Below are 26,084 nucleotides of genomic sequence, written 5' to 3'. Positions count from 1 at the left end.
TCTATCCTGAGTAATAGAGAGGACAAACTTGTCCCAGATTGAGAGGAAGAACAAATTGTTAGTTTCTATAGACAGTCATTGTCATAATCAAGGAGACCAGAAACCATGTCAGAAGACACTCAAACAGCCCTAAAACACTCACATGCGGCCCATGTCGTGAGCAACTGAGGTCTCCTGCCAACAGCCATGGGAGTAAGCTTGGAAACAGATGCTTCAGCCTCAGTCAAGCCTTCAGATGAGATCACAGCCCTGGCCAACATCTTGACTGCAACTTCATGAGAGAACCTGCCAGATCCACCCAACTAATCCTTATCTGGAACCCTACCCCACGGTAAAATAGTAAGTATTTGTTGCTTTAAGTCACTAAGTTTTGGGATAACATGTTATGCAGAAGTAGATAACTGATACACTGCTTTATGGATCAGGTTCCCACAGTGGCCAACTGGAAAATGAATCCTATGGGGAACTCTGAAAGACTGCACAGAACATGCTTTAAAGTTATGTTCCCTGAGTGGGGAAGAAGGTGGATATTTTTTCTCTAACATCCATCTGCTGTTGATAAAGGACTGCCCCTGGGGTGTTGACTCCCCAGCATTTCTACCCTGCCCTTCACTGAGGCCAAGAGAAAGCCCTCAGGTGGAGAGTCTCAGGTGCTTGCAGTTGGCACCATAGGCATGTACTTGATAAGTGCAAAGAGAACACTGGTGAGGTATAGCAAGATCTGATACAGTATCATGTGTACCAGATTTTCCAGATGTAATCAAATTCCTAAATTTCTTCTTTTTCCATAAAGGTGAGACACTAAAGGTGTATAAGTAAAGAGGCTTCTTTTGTGTACCTTTTGAAGATGTTTCATAAAAATAAACCAACAAATCAGAATCCAGGGCTGGGAAGAGTGGAAGGCTTTTTGTTTGCTGATTCTCTTAATAAACTTACTAATTAGTGCCATGAAAGCAGAATACAAAATAGCACCTTATTCTGACATTGAATGTGCCACAGTACAATTAAGCAATGGGCCCTTGCAAAATGGCATTTTTATATTGCCTCATAAAATATCTAATATCGAACTTTGTAAATTACATCAATGCCTTTGAACAAACATTGAGTTCTTTTTAATAAATAAAATGTTTAAAATTATTTCCTGGAAGTGCATTTTAGACATTAATAACTGGCTTCAAATGAAATTCTGTTTCATAGCGATAAGCAAATGTAATTGCTGCAAACTAAAACAGTCTGTAAGGCTTACCTGCTCCAGAAAGGAAACAAAATATTGAGCTAATGTAGCCATCAAGATATATAACCTGCTACTCTTTGAATAAACCAAATTCCATCCCTAAACACAGAGAGCTCAGAAATTCAGACCCAAGGACATAAATATAAGGTATTTCCTGGAATTAGTTTCATATGTTTTATATATTGCAGTTATCAATTGATCTGACACAATATCTGAGCCAGTTTAAAAATTACATATTGTGTATCAGAAAAATATACATTTTCATGACATCTGGTACCCTGTGTTATAAAAGTATATACTCATTCATTTTAACTAAAAACATCACTATTTCCACATCATTAAAAATAATAGTAATTTCAATAGTATAAATCTCCATTCCATTCCTTACACCAGAGGTCAGTAAACTACAGCCTGAGAGGCCAAGTCCAGTCCACCACTTACTTTCATATGCCCACGATCTAAGATTGGTTTTACATTTTTAAACAGTGGGAGGGGTTCAAAAGAAGAAGAATATTCTGTGATATGTAAAAATTATAGGAAATTCAAATTAGGGTGCCCACAGATAAAATTTGATTGGCACTCAGTCTTATTCATTTACTTACATATCATCTATGACTGCCTTCACACTACAATCACAAAGCTGAGTAGTTGTGACAAAGATCTTATGACCTGCAAAGCCCAAAATATTTACTATCTGGTCCTTCACAGAAAAAGTTTATTGACCTTTACTTCACACCACCCCTATCTCCACTCTAAGGAGTTAAAAAGGGAAGCTGTTAGGAACTCAAAATACTTAAAAGGGTAAACATCAGTATTGGTTTTAGCCACCATTTACTACCTCAGGGTCTCCTTGAAGCCTGCACTGGCCTAAGGAAGAAGACAGGAATGGCCATGGGATAAACCATATCCATGGAAACCCCCAACCTGAGTTATTTACAATCAGACAAGCATAATGTGTCTTTTCTTTCTCCCCAGAGTTGATGTGTCTGACTGAGCAAACTACATAAATTACTTTGACTATCAACTTCATTTAAGCCTCTGGAGACACAGATATAAACAAGCAGGAAGAATAAACATGGCATTAATAGGTAGAGTGGGCAGCTTGTAAAATGCAAATCCTTTGGCCTTCACTGTCAATTACAATCAGCTTTCTAAGCTTGATAAGAGCTAGTTTGGTCCTAATTCGCCTGAAATCACTTTTTGAAACGATGCTATTCAACTTTCTTTCAGAAAACTTTATTTTTAAGTTACAAAACCTATTCGAGTTTATTATTGAAAATGTATAAGACAACACAGATGGATAAAAATTACACTTGTTCCCCAAGATAGAGTACTGCTAATATTTTGTTGTCTTGTCTTCTAGGTACCCGAGATTGGGTAACTTATAAACAAGAGACGTTTATTTGACTCAAAGTTCTAGAGGCTGGAAAATCCCAAATCAAGGGGCACATCCAGTGGGGACTTCTTGCTGCACCATTACATGGTGGAGGACATCACATGGCAAGGGATTGTGTGCTTGACAGAGAGAGAGAAAATGGGGACCAGATTATTATTTTGCCAGGAGCCCACTCACTTGATAAGTAACTCACTCCAATGATAACAGTATTAACTCATTCACAGGGGTGGAGTCCTTATGACCTAATCATCTCTTAAAGTCCCTACCTCCCAAACCATTACACTGGCAATTACACTTCAGCATGAGTTTTGGAGAAGATATGCAACCCATAGCAATATCTTTTCATGCATTCATGTGCTTTTTAACCTGACATGGACACTCTATGTCAATTAGCACTACAGCATTTCACAAATGCTTACATATAGAACCCTTTGTTTAATCATTCCCCTATTCAGACATTTTAGTTGTTTTCATTTTTTAATCATAAATAATGAATGAACATCTTTAAAGCTAAATTGTCTCTTAGACACATCCATGAAGATTTTCTTAGAAAACATTTGAGAAACGAATATTGCTGTCTCTAAATGGACACATACTGTAAAGACTTTTCATATATATTATAAAACTTCTTTTGGGTAAGGTTCTTTCTTCCAGCATTACATGATGGTGGGTATTTCACACACAGACACACACACACACACACACACACACACACACACCACACACACACACACGCTTATTCAACACATTTTCTGAGGACCGACTTTATGCCAAGCATTTTCTAGGTAATAGGAATGTAAGTAAAGGAATGTAGCAAAGAACCAAACAGACAAAATCTCTGCCATCACAAAGTTTATATGATGGTGGAAGAGAGAGACAATAAATAAAGTATGTAGTATGCTAAATGGTAATAAGTTTTAAAAAGAAAATACAGAGGACAAAGAAGAGGCTTATGAGTTGTGAGGGTAGAAAAGGGGTGGGAATATTAAATGGGAACATCAGAGAAGATCTCACTGAGAAGAGGATATTTGTCCGAAACCCTGAAGGCAGTAAGGACTCTACAAGAATATCTGATGAAAGAGCATTCCAGACGGACAGAACAGCAAGTGCAAAGTCCCAAAGGCAGGACCATGCCTGGAGGATTCAAGGGGCAACAAGGGTGCCCATATGGCTGGAACAGAGAGAGAGAGAAGCATGAGATGGGGTCAGAGATGATGGCAGGCCATAGTAAAAACTAGGCTTTTACCGTGAGTAAGATGGGAATCATTGGGGGGTTTGGAACAAAAAAATGACACGATTTTATATTTTAACAAAATAAATCTGGCCTCTGTGTTGAAAATAGAACTTTAGAGAAACACGGGTGAGGACAGAAAGGTTAGTTAGGAGGCTGCTGGAATAATCCAGGGGGAAAATGGCCTGAGTTTCCCAGGTGGGGAACCAGTGGAAGAAGTCAGTGGTATATTCTGAAGACACATCACCTATAGATGCGTAGATATGGATGGATGGACAAACGGATGGATGGATGGATGGATGATGGATGGATGGATGGATGATGGATGGAAGGATAAATGGGTGCTGGATGGAGAATGGATGAATAGGATAGGATAGTATATTATAATATATAACACATAAGTGAACATATGAAAATTTGAGGGAAGGCCAATGTGATTCTGCAGTTAGCCTAGAAAAGGTAGAAATAGCACATGCCTTTCCTCAGGAAATTTACCATTCTATAGTGACCCCCCACCCCCCACCCACCAACAATCCTGGAGGTAGATATTATCATGCCCAATTTATAGAGCAGGAAACTGAGATTCAGAGAAGTTGCCACCCACCCAATGTCAAACAGCTAGTAAGTGGCAACACCAATATTCCAAAATTCTATCTCATTCCAAAATCTTTGGGGCAAGTACTGTAACCTGAGAATTGGGAAGCATGTCCCTCCACCCCAAAGAAACATATAGGGCAAAAGAAAGAAACATTTACAGAGGAGAAGAACTAAAAAAGAATCAAAAGTAGGCAGTTTGTTTGTTAGTACAGGAGATGGAAGTGGGGGCAAGCAGTTCATAAAAACAGTCAGCTGAGAGAGATGAATAAGGATCTTTCCGTCTAAGATGACCTGATATGAGTGGAGACGGCATCCGTAGGCGTCATGCTCTTTCTCCAAGGCTGCAGTTATTTATCTGCTTGAGCTCTTGTTTTTTCCCTTGCTTTAAAGTGAAATGCGCAAATACTCCCACTTCAAAGGGAAAAATCCTCATAAATGTCATTTTACTGCCGGCCTAGAAGAATAGCATCAACAGATCCTGAAAGCAGGATGGGTGCAGGGACCCCAGGCATGTCTGTGACTAAGAAGGAAAATGGTCACTGGCTGCTGCTATAGCAGAGAAGGCAGCCTTGAATGAACTCAGCTGACTACATGCCTATAGTAGCTAAGATCATGGCTAAGACCATGACACTGCCTTAGTTCAAATCCAAAATATGTCTCTTTTTAGTCAGACAAGTCCCTCAACAACTCTGGGCCTTGGTTTCTTCATCTGTAAAATGGAGTGATTTCAAAGTCATTTTTAGGGTTTTAAAAAGTTCAATGTGATATACCTGGCACAGTGCCTGGCAAGTAAGTCTTTAGCAGATGTTAGTGGTTGTCTTTGGGTATGTCTCTCATGGACAGATCTGGGTCTGATTGTTATGCTGCTTCTTGTGGCAGAAAGTGAGTGGTGTCTTCTCATATATATGGGCATTCCAGATGTGAATTATCAGGTAAGATGCAGGTCCCCAGGTAAGAAATAGGAACTTGGAAAGCAGGCTGTAGAAACTGGGCCAACACTACTGACTAGAGACCCAAGAGTTATTCCTCCTCCCTTCTCCCTGCCTACCATCTGCTGTAGAGGCTAGAAAGCTGAACATGGTCAGCCTCCCTTGCAGCTATGGGACTAATCCTGTTCAGGAAACAGAAATGAAAGCCCGCAAGGGAGGATTTTGGAAACATTGTAATTTGATAAAAAGAGACAGCCTTAATGTGGACCTTCCCATTTTCCCTTTTCTTCTTTCCTCTCTGGCAGTGCAGGAAGTAACCATCTTGTGACCATGAGGGACAGCCCAAGAGAATCCCAGGAGCCCCCAAAAGAACACTATTGACTTACTGAGCCAATGCCAACAATCTACTGTGTATTCACAAGAACTTCTGATATGTGGGTGATTTAAGCCTCTGTCATTAGGTTTTCTATGATTTGTAGTCATTTGCATTTTTAGCTAACACAAACACAAGAGGGAATAGTCCTTCCTTTCCTTAGGCCCAGTTCCCCCAGATCTCAACTTCAAGCAGCCTAGATGTCATCAGGAGTACCTCCAGCTTGGTGGAAAATGTTGGCTTCTGCTTTATCAATAGCCAAGAAATAGGCAGAAAGATACCCTAAAGACGCTTCAAGCCAAAGAGGAATGTAACTTAGCTAGTGGGACAGATCATCTATTTCTTCTCAACGTCCTCTTAGTTTATTTCCCCTGTGCCATCCCAGAGCTTTTAGAGAGATGCTAGTTGACATCCTGTCCTGGTCTCAGATTTGCTACAGGGAATTAGAAGGAGGGCTGCAAGTCTACCTAGGTTAGATCACTGAATGGAGAATGAGGACTGGCCAAGGGAAATTGGTATCTTGGGGGAAAGAAAATCAGAGCTTCAAGATTTCCTCCCTGCTTTCACACTGTGGAGTCAAGACTGATTTTCTTCAGGGCCCAGCATGTTCCTAATAGCTACAGAAGAATTTTCCAAACAATTTCCTTCCTCAAGGTCTCAGCTTAAAAAGGAAGTTCACAGATAATTGATACCTCAACCCCATTTACATTGCTTGTTCAATCTAGTTCATTTTCCCCCAAAACTAAAGCACATGTCTATATCAGATGAGTTTCTTAATGCTTATCCTACAGATTAAATAATTCTGCCATTACAGTCCTTAATCATTTTATTCATGCATGTATGGGCTGATGGATTGATGAACTGATTGATTCTATTAACATTTGTTGAGCAGCTACTGTAGGCCAAATTCTGCATGGAATGGAATTTTAAGTATGACAAGTGGCACATGCCGGCTTTAGTATGGAAACAACATTCTGGGTTTCATCCACTTCCTATGATAAACCTTCTTCAAAATTCATCTAGGGAAAATTCCTCCCAATCTATCCATTCCATAATTTATCACCTGGTTGATATTTTTGTTGGTTTTGCTCCAAGAGAGTCTGGTTGCAGTTGTTCAAACAGTTTTGCTTAGTCAGCCTGCAAATGAATTTTTAAAAGTATCTTGGCAAGTGTACCACTTCCATTGGAGAATTCTGCATGACTTTATTGTGCTTTTACAGAGAGTGGGAGTATATAGAATGGAATATATCACAAAACCTTTGTAGTCGTTTTGGAAGATGAGGGAAAAATTGCTTAGATTAGGTCATATAACCACACTACCACCTGGTGGTAATGTTGTACCTGAAACCCTTGAATAAAGGTGGCCCTGAGCCTAAATTTTTGGTGAAATTTATGAATTGGAGAGAGATTTTTCATGTATGAAATTCAAAGGGTCAAGCATCCATGTAAAACCATATCTCAGAAATATGATGAAAATTCAGATCAATACTCCCCGATTATCATCTTTAACTGTCATATTTATGGTGAATCATAACTGTTCTCAGAAGCAAAGTGCTTTTCATATGCCTGCCTTGAAATTGCCTGATTATTGCTTCCATTTCAGAGCTGAGAAAACTGAGGCTCAAAGAGGTCATGGAACTGCCCAGGGTGTATAGTTAGCAAAATAGGGAAGCCAGGACTCAAACCCACATTTTCGGATGCCAAAACACACACTATGCACTTAGGAAGGGTATCATTATACTTCTGGGTGCTGTTTAAATTGAAAATCAACACATGGGTCAATGACGTCACAGAGCACATTGGCATCGAGGCAAGTAAATAGAATAAAGAAAACAATAGGTAGTGAGTCTGTATGTGGTGACTGATTATATACAGGACAAATGGCCTTGTCTTAGGTTAGGCCATATCCCTAGAAGCACAGCCTGGGACAAGGATTAGGTGCCAGTGATTAACTGAGTGCCTTTAATAGAAACCTATATTGGTATGGAAGAAACAAGATAGAAAAGTGGAAGAAGTCAGGCAACGATGTGGCTTCAGGTGAAATCTAGCCTCATCCTGATCTCACTGGGAGCCCTGGGGTATTAATTGCACTGCACACCTTGAGATGAGGAGACTTGACTTTTGTAACCCAGCATAAGCCAGTCACTGACTATGGGCTGCCATGGAAGGGAATGTAAAACTCTCAGTTTCCTGTAGGCAAAGTGGCTCCAGTCACTCCAAAACAATTATCTGAAGAAGGGTTGGAGGTATGAGCAGTTAGCAGCACCCTACACAGCAGTTGGGAGATGCAAAGACTCAGTTGCCAAAGAGGATCCCAGGGAATCAGTTAAGGCACCAACAGCATCCCTACAGATCCCCAAATCTGCAAAAGGGAGTCACAATGAGATGACTGTCAGTGTAGCCTAATTTCTCCAGGAAAGAGCCTATCGACACCACCAGGAAGAAAGGCCTCTGCCCTGTTTCTAAGCACTGTTCAATTCACACAATCTTTCCTCATAGGGTCAGAGAGAACATGATATTTCAGTTGGGAATGGAATTGAAGAAAATTATTCAGGTGGGTTCATAAGTAAGGCTGGCACAGGAATACAAATTGTAAATAATCACACGTCCAATTCTAGAAAAATGACTAGGTAAATTATAACACAGCCACATGACAGAATATCACACCTTCATTAAAAATGAAGGTCATATTAAGAATTGGTGATCGTCACCTCTCATCTGGCTTGTTTCCATCTGAACTCCTGGCTTCTATCTATGTCTCCTACAGCCTACATATTAGTCAGGGTTCTCCAGAAGAACAGAACTAATAGGATCTATGTATACATGAGACAGAGTTTATTAGGGAGAATTAACTCACACCATCACAAGGCAAAGTTCCATGATAGACTCTCTGCAAACTGGGGAAGAAATAAGCCAGGACTAGCTCAGTCTGAGTCCAAAAGCCTCAAAAGTAGAAAAGCCAACATTGCAGACTTCTGTCTGTGGCCGAAGGCCCAAGAGTCCCCTGGCAAATCACTGATGTAAATCCAAGAGTTCAAAGGCTGAAGAACCTAGAGTCTGATGTCCAAGGGAAGGAAGAGCGAAAGGAAGCATCCAGCTTGGGAGAAAGATGAAAGCCAGAACACTTAGCAAGCAAGGTCATCCCACCTTCTCCTGCCTGCTTTGTTCCAGCCGCACTGACAGCCGATTGGATGGTGCTCACCCACACTGAGGACAGGTCTTCCTCGCCAACTCCACTGACTCAAATGTCAATTTTGCACCCTCACAGACACACCCAGAAACAATACTTCTACCAGCTATCTAGGCATCCTTCAATCCAATCAAGATGAAACCTAATATTAATCATCACAGCCTATAATAAACACAACAGCTAGAGATCGGTTTTAAAATCACAGATCAATTCACATGATGCTTATGCTGTCAAAACTTTCCAACAGCTTCTCATCATACTCTTGATGAAAGTCACAGTCCTCAACCTAGCTTACAGGGTCTTACGAGCCCTCAGAAATCTGCTCCCTGCTATCTTTCTGGCACCAACTCCTACCACTCTCTCCATCCCCGGCCACTTCCTTCCGGCCACTGTGGCCTCCATGAGGTCCCTCAAATGCACTTGCACACACTCACCCCGGGGCCTTTGCACAGTGACTTCCTCTGCCTGGATGTTCTTTTTACTGATTCCCTCACCTCCTTCGGTTCTAGGCCCAGGTGCCATTTTCTCATTAGGCCTTCTCCAACTACCCGGTTTAAAATTTAAACACACACACACACACACACACACTCTCACACAGGCACTCTTTCCTCCTTTCCTGCTTTATTTTTCTTAATCACATCTAGTATTACCATCTCACACCTATATATTTTATGCATTTGTTTTGTGTACTATTTCTCTGAACTAGAAAGTAAGATCTGAGAGGGCTGGTATTTGGGTTCATGCCATTCACTTCTGTGTCCCCAGCATCTAGAACAATTACACAGTAGGTGCACCAAAAGTATATGCTGATTGAATGAATGAAAAATAAATGGCTAATGGAGACACTGCACTTGCTTAATGGAAAAATACACTTGTTATGAAAGCAGAATGCACAAATATATACACTCGGAATGAGTTTAATTACACAAAATAAATATACATCTTGCAGAAGAAAAAGACTAGAAGGAAATTCAGCATCATGTACACAGTGGTTAAATTTAGTGGCAGTAGTATTAATAATTATTATATTCTTCTCAGTACTTTTCTGCAGGGGCCAATTTTCTACTGTGACCATGTGTAAAATATTTTAGCTGAGGGGAAATGCTTGGTTTGGTCTTATTTTTAAAAAAATGAAAGTTGAAACATGAAAGAGTTTTGATGGATTAATCAGTTTAATGATCATTTCCACAGCACAAAAGACAGGCAACATATACAATGCTTGCTGTGTATGTCATCCTGTGGCGAGATATGAAGGAAGATACAGTCTTACATTACCCTGTGTTTAGGCCCAATGCCTGGCTTCTCCCATGTGCTCATTAAGAGTATAAGAATGGAAAGAAGAATGGAAAGAAAAGAGAAAGGAAGAGATGGAGGAAGAAGGAAAGGAGGGAGAAAAAAGGAAAGGAGGGAGAAAGAAGGAGAAAGGGAAGAAGTGAGAAAGGGAGGGGAGAAAGGGGAGAGGAAGGAAGGAAAGGAAGGGGAGGGAAGGGGAGTGGGGAGAGGAGGGGAGGAGGGAGGGAAGGAAGGAAAGAATATGAGAGAGGGAGAGAGGAGGGAGGAAACCTATATACATCAAAATCTCATCCTCTATCATGATGGAGTCTGAAGGCTTCTGCCCCAGTTCCTGGCTGGGGTGGGGCCACCTAGAAAGGCCAGTTCTTAGGCTGGGACAGTCATCAGTTGGGCATATACTATGTGTCAGACCCCAGATAACTTGGAGTCCAACCCTGCCCAAGTGTCTTCAACTCTCTGAGGCTTTGAGCTCCACTGCACAATGGGATGTTCACATCAGCACCCTTTTAATGTCTCTTAGTCCACATAATGAACTGATGAGATAGGCATTATTCACCCCAATTTAAAGATGCAACACAGAGGCAACAAGAGAGGATACAATCCCTGTCCAAAGTCATACACGCAACCATTAAATAGCAGAGACAGCTTTGACCCTATTCTCCAAAACCTTTTATTTTCCCTCACTATGCATGCTTCCTTGGAAAAGGCATTTGAGTGTGAAAGCAGATCTTGGAAAGAGGGGAGTCTCTAAGGCTAAGAAACAAGCATGCTGGACCTCGGGCCATTTAGGCGCTGGTTCTCTGTGCTCTGATGGTGAGCAGACGTCTTTGCATCTCCACACCCCCTGGGAGTGAAATCTTCTGTGTTCAAGAGACTGTAGTTCACCCAAGGTCGGGGTAATTGTGCATGATTAATGGTTGTCTCTTTATGAAAGACCTACACAAAAGCTCCAAACCAACTTAGTCGTAATTTCATACTTCTCCCAGTCCATTTAGAAGAGCGGGGTTTTATTTCCTGCGTGCACAGCCACAAAATCAGAATCTTCAGCTCAGGAAAAGAGCTTTTAAACCTCTGATTCACAGACTGTGTTTTGCCAAGGCCAGGGCCAGACAGCACGGAATGTGTCTGGCCCCTTTAGGTAAGAAGGAAAAGAGAGGTTATAATAGAAAGGGGAATTGTCGATTGCTCACCGTGCACCAAGCATCATCCCATGTTTGTGAGATGAGTTAACTCCCTCAATCCTCAAATCCAATCTGTGATTATCTCCATTTTACAGATAAGGAAACTGAGGCACAGAGAGGCTAAGCAGTTTAGGTCACATGGCTTCAGTTAGGGAGCCAGGATTTGAACCTTGATCATCTGGCTCCAGAACCAGGTGCTTAGGAAGCCCTGTCCAGCTTCATGTTTTAGATAGGCTCCAAATCTTCACTGTGGTCATAAGTCAACTCACCTTGATTGACAACTGAGTGTAAAATGGTTTCTTTACAAGCAACGACCCTATGCCCATCAAAACTAGAGCTGTCACCCTTCTGATGGCTCATGTCATATCGCCCACCTGTTTTCCCCACCCCAAGATCCATCCAAACTGCTCCTTTGGTGTCAGCCACGCCCACTGACCTTCTATTTCCCCGTGGGCATGATGCTTTTGCGTCTCTCCACACCTTTGCACCTGCTGTGCCCCCTGCCTGGAATGACAGTCTTATCCAGCCTTTGCCTACTTGGCCAAATCATCCGGCTCACCTTTCGTGACTCAGATTGAGCATCTCTCCCAACAAATAGTGATGAGTGGATGAAGCAAGACATTAAATCCAAGTTCACTAACTGACATCCCATGGTCCAGATGTGTCCCTCAACAGAATGTGGTTTGGCCACATGGTACTTTTAGCAATTTGAATTAGTTGTTATAATTTTTAAAGTAGGAGAGATCATCACCTTAAAAAATTTTGGAGTTCTGGAGGTTCTTGAAAAGCCAGACGACCTGGTGACTGGACCTTGCATAGCCACAATTGGCTGGAGCTGGGCAGTGGCTGTCCCCTTTGGTGGATGGGACACGGGCTCTCCAGACCACCAGAGCCCCTCTACCCCCATCGCTGCCTACCTCATTCATGTATCACCCTGTGTTAGTCAGGGTTCTCTAGAGGGACAGAACTAATAGGACAGATGTATATATAGGGGAGTTTATTAAGGAGTGTTAACTCACATGATCACAAGGTAAGGTCCCACAATAGGCTGTCTGCAAGCTGAGGATCAAGGAAGCTAGTCCGAGTCCCAAAGCTGAAGAACTTGGAGTCTGATGTTCGAAGGCAGGAAGTATCCAGCATGGGAGAAAGATGCAGGCCAGAAGACTAAACCAGTCTAGTCTCTCCACATTCTTCTGTCTGCTTTATATTCTGGCTGTGCTGGCAGCTGATTAGATGGTGCCCACCCAGACTGAGGGTGGGTCTGGCTCTCCCAGTCCACTGGCTCAAATGTTAATCTCCTTTGGCAACACCCTCGCAGACACACCCAGGAACAATACTTTGCATCCTTCAATCCAATCAAGTTGACACTCAATATTAACCATCACACACCCCCATCTTGTCCGTGTAGATCTTGGAGTTTTTAAGACTTGCTCTATAGGACAGTCTGCAAAATACAAGTTTGGAAGCAGAGAAAGGGAGTCTCTGCTCCGAATTGCCTCTTTCCATTGTGGTGCCCTCTGCAGGACATATTATATAACAAATCAGACCACTGGCTCCAGAAATGTGTGATCGGAAAAGCCATATCCCATTCATTCGTTTATTTCACCAATATTTTTTGGAGGACTCACAATGTGCAAGGAATTCTGTCTAATTGGCATGCATTTCAGGGAAGCTGCCAGAAGACAGTCACCTTTAACCCTTTAACTTTTTATCTTTTCTCCTTAAACCTTTAAAATGCAACTTCACCATGCTGTATCCAAGCTCCTAAGGCTTAGAAATTTCATCTCTTGTAAATAGACCGTTAAAGACTCCCATCCTGCCTCCTCTTGGCAACTCCTTTAGCGGTTGATGTGGCTCTTTGACGGTGTCTTTCAGATGCTCTGGGTCTCAGCTAATCTACAGCTCACTTTCATGTGTGCTTAGTTACAGACAATGAGGGGAAGCAGCCCAGGACTGTGCCTCCTAGTTAGGCTCATTACAGCGACCTCGGCCTGTGTAGAAGATGCGGATACCTTGCCCCAAACCTAGTCTGGTAACTTTTATTGGAGCTTAGGCTTTAACTGGGCATTTTAAAGAGTTGGGGGTTTTATGGGAGACAGCTGGAATGCCAATCCCTATAGGTAGCCACAGCCAGAGCATCCAAAAAGGAAACAGTGGGTTTCCAGGCAAAGCAGTTCAGCCTCCTCATGCCCAGGGGAGGAAGGAAGGAGGTGACTGCCAGCTGCCCTCTGATCTTTGAACCTGGGCCTGTCAGCTTCACAAGGGAGCAGCAGAGAATTCAGTCAACCCGAGGATCCCTATTCTCTCCACCTGGGATACCTCACCCAGCCCCGACCTCCACTGTCCTGAGTGCAATAGCCCCATGCCCTTGCCTGTCTGTTCTCACCGGTGGGTAAGGCTGTTCATGAACAAGGACACCGCACAGGAGGAATGTGGCGGGTCTTCCAGTAGAATCACAGTGTATTTTCCTGATTCTTCTCTGCCTGGTGATTCCAGAAACCCAGACCACAGGTGGTTGCTATGGCAACTGGGCTCAGGTTTTTTTTTTTTTTTTTTTAACTGTGTTCTATATCCAAGAGAATGAGGGCACATTTGGGGAAGGGGTGGGGCTGGTGGAGGAAACTCCATCAGATTTACCTTCCTGCTTCTGGCCTTTTATTTCAGGCTGAGACCACAGCCACTGTGAGAGGACCGGGGAGTAATTCCTGGAGGGGATTCGGCAGGGCGCAGTCAGAGGGCCTTTGGGGGGTTTCCGAGGCCTCCCCTCTCCATTTCCTTCCTAATTGTGACTTCATGAACGCCCTAACAAGTTAAGCATGTGGAAGGCTCCAATTCCTGCCTGCCCTCTCCCTTCCCCCACCGCCTCTCCCAGCTACAGATACAGACGCGGACCTGCAAAAAACAGAAGGACATTCAGTCTAGAGACCTAGGCTGTGTGACCCTAGGAAATGCACTTTGCTTCTCTGGGCCTCAGTTTTCCCATCTGTAAAGTGGAGTAGGTGAGCCAGAAAAAAAAAAAAAAGACAATTAGGTTTTCTCTCAGCTGCCATTTCTCAGCTATTGGTAGAGGCTATCTGAAGCACTCTGTCAAGTAGTCAGTTAGCAAATATCAGGGTTCTGTTTTGCCATTTTTATAAAACACATCCACAGCTTCACCTGCAGGCTGCAGTTTTGGCTTTTTTGAGGTAGGAAACAAAAGTCACTGCAAAGCAGTCTAAAGGAAGAATCCTTCCAAATTATCAAGATTATTTTCCTCCTAATCTCTTAAGTTTTCTCATCCACATCTAATCCAACTGTAAGTGTCTTTAGCAACTCAAATCCAACTGGGTGTTCTAAAGCATTCAGTTTCATTTTTATGAATGCAATTCTCCTTTTACACACTCATTTTTATTGGCTGATATGAAATTTTATTAAATTGCATAATTACAATAACAAGAAGGGGCAGGGTCAGCTTGTGTGGGATCTGAAGCTTATACAATTGGAAGCTCTTCCAGAGGAAAAGAAAAGAAAATTACAAACATAAATTTACCTACAAAACATAGATGCTTATTTAGAATGAGAACATGTCACAATATGAATCACAAATTTCTACTTTTTTAAAAATGAAAATACTACAAATATCACAAAATCCAGAGAAGGTGATCATAATATTTGAATTAATTAACTACCTCTCTTATCACTAAAATATTTTTTATCCTACAACATCTGGCTACAAATTCTTAATTATTTCTTCTTTACACAATAATTTTGAAATAATACTTTCCAGAGGAAGAGTAGAATAATTCAGTATTTTCTTAAGCATAATTGATTAAATTTTTTTTATATTTGAAAGACATAAAATACGTAACTTCATATACAGAAATAATCACCATTGGTATACTGCTTCAGGTGTGCCCAGGATCCACAGAAATGGATAAATTCTATTTTACATGATTCCCATTCAATAAAAAAAGGAATGTGGGGTATGTACACCTGGTAAAGAGGGGTTCTACTGTAATTGCCAATATTTGTTGAGCTTCTACTATATATCAGACAGTGTGCTAAGTGTCTTATAGAACAACATCATGATAGCTGTATTCTTATTACCAATTTAGAGATTTAAAAAACTGAAAAATGAAATGAGTTACTAGAGGCCTTTATAGATACAAAGAAGCTGGGATCCAAATGAAGTCGTGCCTGGCTCCATGGAGTCATGCTGCCTTAATCTAGGGCTTCAGGCAACATATTCAACCGTTCATCTTTTCTATATCATGGTGTAATGGTGTAATAGCACCAGCCTTGATGTCCTCCCTGAGGTTGTGCATGTCAAAATTAAAATGAGATCATGGAACAACAGCACCTTTTAGCTGCGGGATGCTGCATGTAATTTTCAGGATCCAGGGAGAATAGAGAAATCACTAAAGGTCTTCTGAACAGAAGGAGTTTAATACAGGGAGTTGACTACCTAGATCATGGAAGGGCTGGGAAGCCAACAGGAAAGGTTGAAGCAAACCAAAAGAGGGCAAGAATAAGGATTCCCCTTTGGTTGGAGGGATAACAAGAGAAGGTGATTTTGCCAGAGTCAGGAGCTAGGGTATCCAGTAGGTGCTATAGCTCTGGCACGGGCTGCCCACACAGTTGAGATGATGGAAGAAAGAGCTATCCAAAAGGAGATTAACACAGGGAGAAAAGACAGCAGCTGCTGGTAATGCCCCCAGAAGCAGAGAGAGGAGTAGAAATGCCGAGGCTTCTCCGCTTCCCTTACCCTCCAGCATCTCTCCCATTGGCCAACCCTTCACAGGAGCCTGGGAAACATAGCTCCCTATGATGAAGAACAGAGCACATCATGGAAAGTACAGGAAGTGGATTGAAAGCAAACTTGCTATTAACCATACCACACATACACAAGATACTATTATTATCAGAGAGAGCTACAGGCTCCTGACTGACAGAGGAGGGAGGCTAGACATGGGATTCTAAAATAACAATCCGTTTCTCTTCTCCCCCAGGCCTAGAACAAATAGGTTAAAATAAAGTGAAAAAACTCAACCAGAGGTTTCTACATTTCTGAATAAAATATTGACTGTATAAAACAGTTGGGGTGGAGGAGCTGCTAAGGAAAAGGCAGATGGGCAGATTCTACATTTTATTCTGCCTGCAAGCTGCAAAAAGATAGCAATCCAAGGGCAGGGTTTATTTCCATCATAAAAATAGAGGGAGGCCTCAGGACTGATGGAAGTGACCTGCCCCCTCATCAGGGGCCTCTGGTGAGGAGGCGCATAGGAGCTCAACCCCAGAGACCAAGAATGACAGCGCCCCTCCGGCACCCTTGATCCATCAGAAATTGACAGCCCTCCTGTCCAGCAGTGAGCTGGCCAGCAGCCGCTGTGGCTGCATCCTGCTGGAGGGTGTTGATGAGAGGGAGAAAACAACCCCAGCCAGAAGCCACCCATCCCACTTCTCTCTTCACTGATGCCCTCCCCTGGATTCTGTGTTGAGAGGCAAATGTAGTTCCAGGAAGCACTCTTGGTCTCATGATTTCTGAGCATCATTTCTCCATCAGGCCTGGTATTTGCAAATGGCTCCTAAGTCCAGGGCTATCTGTCCCCATTTGCTGTTGGAGATGCTAGCACCTTACAGTTCAAGGCATAGGCCACGTCCAGCTCCTTTGGGGTATGTGGTCTCACGTCCTTAGGACTGGAACACTCCTACAACTCCTTTTTGCAAGGTAGCACTGGCTCACCTCCCAGATCTCAGAAATATCACTCCCTCAGGTGACTCCTCTCTGACCACCCTCCTAACAAAAATGATCTATGCTTCACAGCACTCTTTACTTACCTCACTTATTACACTCTATTGTTACCACTCATGTAATTACTTAGACCAGGGGTTGGCAAACTACAACCAGCAGGCCAATCCAATCCATTGCCAGTTTGTGCAAATAAAGTTTTACTGGAACACAAGCACGTTTATTCATTTACATATTGTCTATGACTGCTTCCATACTGCAATGATGGAGTTAAGTAGTTGCAACAAAGACCTCATGATTGACAGAGCCTACGTATTTACTATCTGGTCCTTTAAGAAAATCTTTGCTGACCCTCCAACCACAGTTATAAAAAGTTTCTTGATCATTCATCCCTGTGAGCAAAATATTTTTGATTACTCTCCCTCTTAAAACAGTATGTGGATCTATATTTTCATTATATTTTAAAATTGTGTGTATTTTAATTGTATGTTTAAATTATACACATGCACTACCTAGTAATACTCCTCATACAGTATGAAACATAATAGTAGAAATTTTTAAAGATTGAATTAAATATATACATAGAAGCTCTAATATTTTCTCCCTATGCTCAAGCATCATAGGTCCAAGATGGTGCCTAAAGCATAGGGGAGGGTCTTAAAAATGTTTATTAGCTGAATAGAAGCCCTCTCTGAGGCTGCAGATCTTCCCAAACTGAATGAACAACCCTCTCATGCCTTTGCAAGCCCTGTAGATTAAATTAGAGCCATCACGCACAGAAATCCTCACAAGACTGAGATGTCTCATTCGGGTTTCCCACAGTGTCCGTTGTCCTATGAGCTCCATGAAGGCAGGAATTTTTTGTCTCTTGTGTTCACTGTCATATACTCAACATGTAGACAGTGCCTAGAACATAGTGAGAATCTAATAAATACATGTTGTCAGAACAAATGAATGAAAAAGTGTACCTCCCACACCAAGAAAATAACTGACATTTTCTTCCATTTCTATCTTCTTCCTGAAAGATCCTCAGGTCAATAGGCACTCTGTTTTTGCATTGTGGATTTTTTTTTAATTAAAGGGTAGGACTGGGCACGGTGGCACATGCCTGCCATCCCAGCACTTTGGGAGGCCGAGGTGGGCGGATCACTTGAGGTCAGGAGTTTGAGACAAACCTGGCCTGGCCAACATGGTGAAACCCTGTCTCTACTAAAAATACAAAAATTAACTGGGCATGGTGGCACACGCCTGTTGTTTCAGCTACTCAGGAGGCTAAGGCAGGGGAATCACTTAAACCCAGGAGGTGAAGGTTGCATTGAACAAAGATTGTGCCACTGCACTCCAGCCTGGGCAACAGAGTGAGACTCTGTCTCAAAATGAAAAAAAGAAAAAAAAGAGATAATTAATTCAAGACTGTATAGATCCACCCGCCCTCCCCCCCCCCATGTTTTTGTTGTTGTTGTCATTGTTTCTAATAATTTTAACTTTTATTTTAGATTCAGTGAGTACATGTGCAGGTTTGTTACGTGGGCATATTGCATGATGCTGAGGTTTAGGATACAAATGACCCCATCACTCAAGTAGCAACATACAGTACCCAACAGTTGGTTTTTCAACCCTTGCCTCCTCCCTCTCTCCCACCTCTAGTAGTGCCCAGTGTCTATTGTTACCATTTTTATGTCAATGAATACTCAATGTTTAGCTCCCACTTATAAGTGAGAACATGATGTCTTTGGTTTTCTGTTCCTATGTTAATTCACTTAGGATAATGGCCTCCAGCTGTATCCATGTTGCTGCAAAGAATGTGATTTCATTATTTTTCATGGCTGCATAGTATTCCATGATGTATATGTACCACATTTTCTTTATCCAATCCACTGTTGAGGGACACCTTGGTTGATTCTGGTTTTGCTATTGTGAATAGTGCTGCAATGAACATACGAGTGCCGGTCTTTTTGGTAGAATGATTTCTTTTCTTTCGTATAAATACCCAGTAATGGGATTGGTGGGTCGAAACTATCAACAGAATAAACAGACAACCTACAGAATGGGAGAAGACATTCACGAACTATGCATCCAACAAAACTCTAATATCAAGAATCTATAAGAAACTTAAATAATTTAACAAGCGAAAACCAAATAACCCCATTAAAATGTGGACACAAAACATGCACAGACACTTCTCACAATAACACATACAAATGACCAACAAACATACGAAAAAGTGCTCATTATCACTAATCATCAGAGAAATACAAATCAAAACCACAATGAAATACCATCTCACACCAGTCAGAATGGCTAGTATTCAAAAGTCAAAGCACAGATGATGGCCAGGCTGCAGAGAAAACGGAATACTTATGCACCGTTGGTGGGAATGCAAATTAGCTCAGCCACTGTGGAAAGCAGTTTGGAGATTTCCCTCATATCTGTTATGTCAGCCTCACTTTCTGGTCTATCCTACAAGTTGAGTGCAGGCCTCTCTTAAGCCTCTCACCCATAAGGCCAACTGTCTACTGTGCTTCTTTAGTTTGGATGTTTCACAAGGCACATCAGACTCAAAGAGTCTGACACACACCATTGTCTCACCCAAATACTTCCCTCCCACCCTGCCACAGAGAACATGCCGCCAACAGGTCCAGCTCAAGTTGGAAACCTGAGGGCTCACCATGATTTCCTCTCCCACTTCACTGCGCAAGCGCCCTTCTAGGTCAACCTCCAAATAATCACCCTCTTGAGGCTGAGAACTCCACCTCTATGTCCCTCTCATCCAAATTCTCCTCTGCCTCCCCATGTCCACTGCCCAAGTCCAAGGCACCATTCTCTTCCTCCTAGATCCGTGCAACAGCTGCATCACTGGTTTCCTGGCCTCTCCCCTCCTACTCACTAGCAAATCTTTTTCCCACAGAGAAAATCCAGGGGATCCTTCTAATAGGCACATCTGAAATGAAATTTTAACTCCCCCTCTACTGGCTTCAGTATAGCATCCAAACTCCTTAGAGTTATGGGAGAAGCTCTGCTGGCCCTGGTTTCTGCTCACTCTGTAAAGCTACAGATACTGAAGATCCAAGAGACTAGAATACAGAAAACCGACATTTGCCACATGACTGCATCACACTGAGTACTGTGCTGGGTGCTTCAAGCTTATTCCCATCCTGACATGGCCCCTGTAAATTGATCTACAAGTTTATCTATCAGCTCTAGGTTGGTCTCAGGCTGATAGCATTTTTTTTTATTATTTAATATGTTTATTTCAGAAAATAGAATGTCAACCATGTCTGTTCCATTAAAGGTCCAAACCAATTCCTTTGTAATCAATCACAATTTCTGTTTCTTTATCAACAAGAGTGTGGGCCATTTGTTCTATGGCCACTACCTTCCAGGTGTTTTATCTCTAAGGTGTTTTAACCTGTATCAGCTGACAGTACCCATAAGCAAAACTCCAGGTCTTTAAAAACCATACTGAATTCCTTAGAATTAGGTTTGGTTGCATGTGATGAAACACCCAAAATATTAGTTTAAGAAAACTAGAAGTTCACGTCTGTCTCTCCTAAAATAAGTCCAGAGACAAGCAATCCAGTGTGATATGGCAGTTTAATAATCAGAGGAGACCCAAGCTGCTTTTTTCTCTTGTTGCGCCACCTTTCTTAACTTCCTGCCTCACAGTCTAAAATAGCTGTTGGGCTCTAGCCCTCATGTCTGCATTCCAACCATATGGAGGAGCGAGAGAAGAAGGGGTTTGTTCCAGCTGTCTTTTTAAGGACATTAACCATACAACACCACTTAAATTTTAAATGGGCAGAACATGGCCACACTTTGCTGGAAGGAAGTCTGGGAAATATCTTCATTCCAGCTACCCATTGTGCAGCTAAAGATGGAGGTTCTGTTATAAAGAAAGACAGAGAGAATGGGCTTGGCCACCGGAACACCAATCTACCACAGGTGTTCAGCTATTCCATGTTGCCCCGAGGCAGGATATCTCTATGACCGTTACACAAAAACAAATAGAGACCAAATTTAAGTTAAAGATTGCACAATATTAGGCAACTCTATTTATTCATCCATAGATTTGTTCACTCATTCAACAAATATTTACGTAGCATCTGTTTTAAGCTGGGCACAGGGCAAGATACAAGATACAATAACTGAAAAAGAATATGAAGCAAGAAATGAGTTGTCCTGCTTGATCCACACAGCTGTAATGAGAATCCAGTGATAATGGGGTTGGTGTAGAAACTGTTAGTGGACGATGTTATTGGAGCCTGAATGTTGGTCCTCTAGAGCAAATGCCTTTGCTTTAGCATGCAGTATGCTTTAGATACTTTTTTCCTATGTAAATAAACCCTCAAAGGACAAAACAGTTTCTAATCTCAAGAAAATGTGTGTATGTATGCTTCAGAAGTAAAAAATTTAAAAATTTTTAAAAAGAGTTTCTAATCTCAAGAAAATGAGTGTATGTATGCTTTAGAAGAAAAAATAAAAGGCAATTTCAGTGAAACAAAAAAGAATATGAAGAAAAGATTGAATTATTCACAAGCGTACTCCTGAGGTTATTTTAAATGAAACAATGTATCACTTAATGATTAAGTATCATTACAGGTACCATCATGTACCATAAGAAGGCACCAAGAATCCAAGAACAGAACAATATAGACCAGCAGTTCCAGTAAAGCCTGCTTGAGTCACAGATGTGACGTTGCAGAACTCTTCCCGGGTCTTCAGACTGGGCCACCTAGAGCTCATCTTGCCAAGTAAACTTCAGAGTGTGGCCTGCTCTGCCCCCTCCCCCAGTCATGTCCAAGGTCAGAATCCAGCCAGGGGCCTCAAACAGGCAGAAATATTTATGCCAACTCCAGAATACCAAACCTAAGAGATAGAGCTGATGCCACTTGAAAGGAATCGGAGCGGAATCTCCAGAGATTAAGAAAATGACAGTGACCAAGTTGCACAGGGGAAGGGGGTGAGAACAAGTGGAGATTAAAGCAGCCAGGCCATTTATTATTTTGATTTATGCTTTTTTTTTATTTTAAAGGGAATTAAAGAAGATGAATTAAGACTTCATTAGATCCTGACAACTTCAGAAATATTAATCCATCTTCCATTTGCATTAAGACTCACAATCTCTCCAATCTCTCCAGGGCGAGGGTGAAGGAAAGGGAAAGCTATGGATACATTTCTGTCTTCCCCACTCTGCACCCCCTAACTCGCCCCTCTGGCCACTTTCCCTTTCATGTCTTTGTTTGACATATAGGAAAGAATCATGAGGTGTTGAGTATCATTAACTTCCAAACACCTATGAAATCAGTAGGGAAGTGCAAACATTGTGGACCCCGACCGTCTCTGCAAATGATCTATCCTAAAGTCCTCCCCTTTAGAGATGAAAAGAAATAGTTTGGCAGACTGACAGTCTCGGGGAGAGAGGCCTGAATGAACAGGCAGGGGACACGCAGAATAAATGAAAATATGATTGACTTCTTACCTCAGTCCGGCTCACACATGGTTCTGAGCATTTAATAAACAGGTTGACACTCCGAGTTCCCCTCATTAGGTGAACGTGGAGACCCGGACTGTTATAAATCAGAAGGGCAGGTTATCAAAGCTTGTGATCTTTAACTGTGTCAGGGCGCCCTCCTGTCTGCTGAAATGGAGGCAGCAACCTGCAAGCTGCAAAGAATTAGCCACTATACCACGATTTAATACACATGCATCCAGGAGAAGGTGGGAGGCTGGTGCTACAGGCAGTTTTACCGGGTACTCAGCACATGTGGCTGGCCCTTGGTCACGGTTTACTTGGGGCTGCATGGTACCTGGGGATAAAGGTGACGGATGACCCTGTGATGGATCAAGAAATAGACCTGTGTTTAGTTGGACTAGGAGCAATGGAGGAAGAATCACTATGGAATGTTAGAATTCCCAAGCCAGAATGGGCCTTGGGAAAACCCTCTCATCTGGTGATTTCCCAGCCTAACTTCACATCAAAATCTAAAGGGGCTAGACACTGTGGTGGCTCACGCCTGTAATCCCAGCACTTTGGGAGGCTGAGGTGGGCGGATCACCTGAGGTCAGGAGTTCAAGACCAGCCTGGCCAACATGGTGAAACCATGTCTCTACTAAAAGTACAAAAATCACTCGGGCATGGTGGCGGGTGCCTGTAATCCCAGCTGCTCAGGAGACTGAGGCAAGAGAACCACTTGAACCCAGGAGGCAGAGGCTGCAGTGAGCCCAGATCACACCACTGCACTCCAGCCTAGGCGACAGAGCAAGACTCTGTCTCAAAAAAAAAAAAAAATCTAATGGAAAACGGATAATTTCTAACAAGGTTAAAAAGACTTCTACCCTATGACACTGAAATTATACCTCATGAGAAATGAATTTATATGCCCACAAAAATACTTGTATACAAACGTTCAAGTTGCTTTGTTCATAAGAGCTCCAAACTGGAAACAGCCCAAATATGCCCCCACAGGAGAGTGGATAAACACACAGTGGCACATCCATGCAATGGAACACTATTCAGCAATAAAAAACAAGCAGGTACTGCTGATATGTGTAACCACATGAATGAATCCCAGGGACCTGATGTTGAATGAAAGAATCTAGGCTCAGGAATGTACATGCTGTGTGATTCCATTTCTATGAAATCCAGAGACAGATAAAGTTCATCTTACTTGGTAATAAAAGTCAGGACAATAGCAGGACAGAGGGGCAGGATATGGGGCACAAGGAAACTTTCTGGGGAGGTGGGAATGACCTATATCTGAATCTGGATGATGGTTACAGGAGTGAATACATTTGCAAAAATTCAACAACTGGTACATTTGATATTTGCATGTCTTACTATATATATAAATCATACCCCAGTAAAGTAAAACAAATCAATGAAACAAGTAAGTAAAAACAAATAAATAAATAAATGCCGAGTCTAGAGCCTTTGCACATGCTGTTCCCTTGGCTTGGAATATCGTGTCCCCACCCCCTAATATTGAAGAGGCTAGCCCTGTCCTATCATTCAGGTCTTAGCTTAACTCTCACCTCTGCAGAGAGCTCTGCCATTCATTGCTGCATCATTTGGGTTTTGGGCTTGTTTCTATACTCCTAATCATACTCAGAAATTTTCTTGTGTGTATTCTCTGCCTCTCCATCCACCCCTGTCACCAATAGACTGTGAGTGCCTAAGCACAGGGGTCTTATTGTGTTCACTCCCTGTGCTGTCACCACTCACCCTATTGTACCTGTTGTCCACCAGTCTCCACCTGCTGTCAGCCTCAGAGCTGCCTTGTTAGAGTGCAGCAGTGTACTCCCGGAACTTCTGACTTCTGGGTGAGTCTTGGTCAGTGGGAAATCTCAGCAGGAAATTGAAAGGAAAGAGGAGTGGGAGAATGGGGTGACACATCATTCTCTGTGGCATCCCCACAAGTTGACTGCATCTCTAGGTCAGTGGTTCTCCATCAAGTGCAACATTGCCCCCCAAGGGACATTTGGCAATGTCTGGAGAAATATTTGGTTGCCACAGCTGGGGGTGATGGTGCTGCTGGCATCTGGTGGTTAGAGGACAGGGATGCTGCCCAACACACTACAATGCACAGGACAGCCCCCACAACAAAGAATTACCCAAGCCCAAATGTCAACAGTGCCAAGGTTAAGAAACTGCTCTTGGTGAAGGTCATGGCTCTTCTAAGGAGGCATCTCCATAACTCTCTCCTTCCAGGGTCAGGTGAACATTCCCCTGACTCCGTCAGGTCCAGAGACTGTAAAAGCCCCACTATTGCTATCCTTGCTGCTTCCCCTATATCCTGCCCACACCTTCGTATTAGTCCCTCCGTGAAAAGTCCTCAAATTACCCTAATTGGAGTGCACTATTCTATTTCCTGATGGAACGCTCACAAGCAGGCCATTTCATCGCCAGCAGCTACATGCTTAGTAAATATAAATTAATATTTGTTTAAGTAATTAACGGATGAGAGTCTCCTAGAAGATCTGGATTTAAAAGTCAAAGATAAGGCCGGGCGCGGTGGCTCACGCTTGTAATCTCAGCACTCTGGGAGGCCGAGGCGGGCGGATCACAAGGTCAGGAGATCGAGACCATCCTGGCTAACACAGAGGAACTCCGTCTCTACTAAAAAATACAAAAAAGTAGCTGGGCATGGTGGCGGGTGCCTGTAGTGCCAGTTACTCGGGAGGCTGAGGCAGGAGAATGGTGTGAAGCCGGGAGGCGGAACTTGCAGTGAGCCGAGATCATGCCACTGCACTCCAGCCTGGGTGACAGAGCAAGACTCTATCTCAAAAAAAAAAGTCAAAGATAAATCTTAGAACTTACATAATTTTACAGCTTTATTGAAGTATAATTGATACAGAAAAAAAACTGCACATACTTAATGTATACAATTTGATGGGTTTGGACATGTGTATACAGTCATGATGTCATCACCACAATCAAGGTAATAAGTATATTTATCACCTCCAATGGTGTCCTTGTATCCCTTTGCAGTGTGTGTTTGTGTGTGTGTTTTAAGAACACTTAACATGAAATTCATCCTCTTAAAACAAATTTTTAAGTGCACACCATATCATTAGCTGTACATTAACTTGTACAGCATATCCCTAGAACTTATTCATCTTGTGTAACTGCAACTTTATACTCATTGAACAAACTCTGTTTCCCCCTCCTCCCATCCTGTGGCAACCACCCTTCTATTTCTGCTTCTGTAAGTCGGACTATTTTAAATACCTCTTGTACATGCAATCATGCCATATTTGTCTTGCTGTGACCAGAACTTAATATTTTTAAAAAGATTCTTCGGGTGATTCTAGAACAAGTCCCACATGTGTGCATGGGGAAACTGAAGTCCAGAGACGGGAAAGTACTTTTTCGGGGTCACACCACCGTAAGCAGCAGCCTGGGTCCAGAAAGCACCCATTCTTGACATTGATC

Source organism: Trachypithecus francoisi, unplaced genomic scaffold (genome assembly GCF_009764315.1).
Source record: "Trachypithecus francoisi isolate TF-2019V2 unplaced genomic scaffold, Tfra_2.0 Lachesis_group11, whole genome shotgun sequence".
Lineage (NCBI taxonomy): Eukaryota > Metazoa > Chordata > Mammalia > Primates > Cercopithecidae > Trachypithecus > Trachypithecus francoisi.
The sequence above is the reverse complement of the archived record's forward strand: the minus strand, read 5'-3'. Positions refer to the sequence as shown.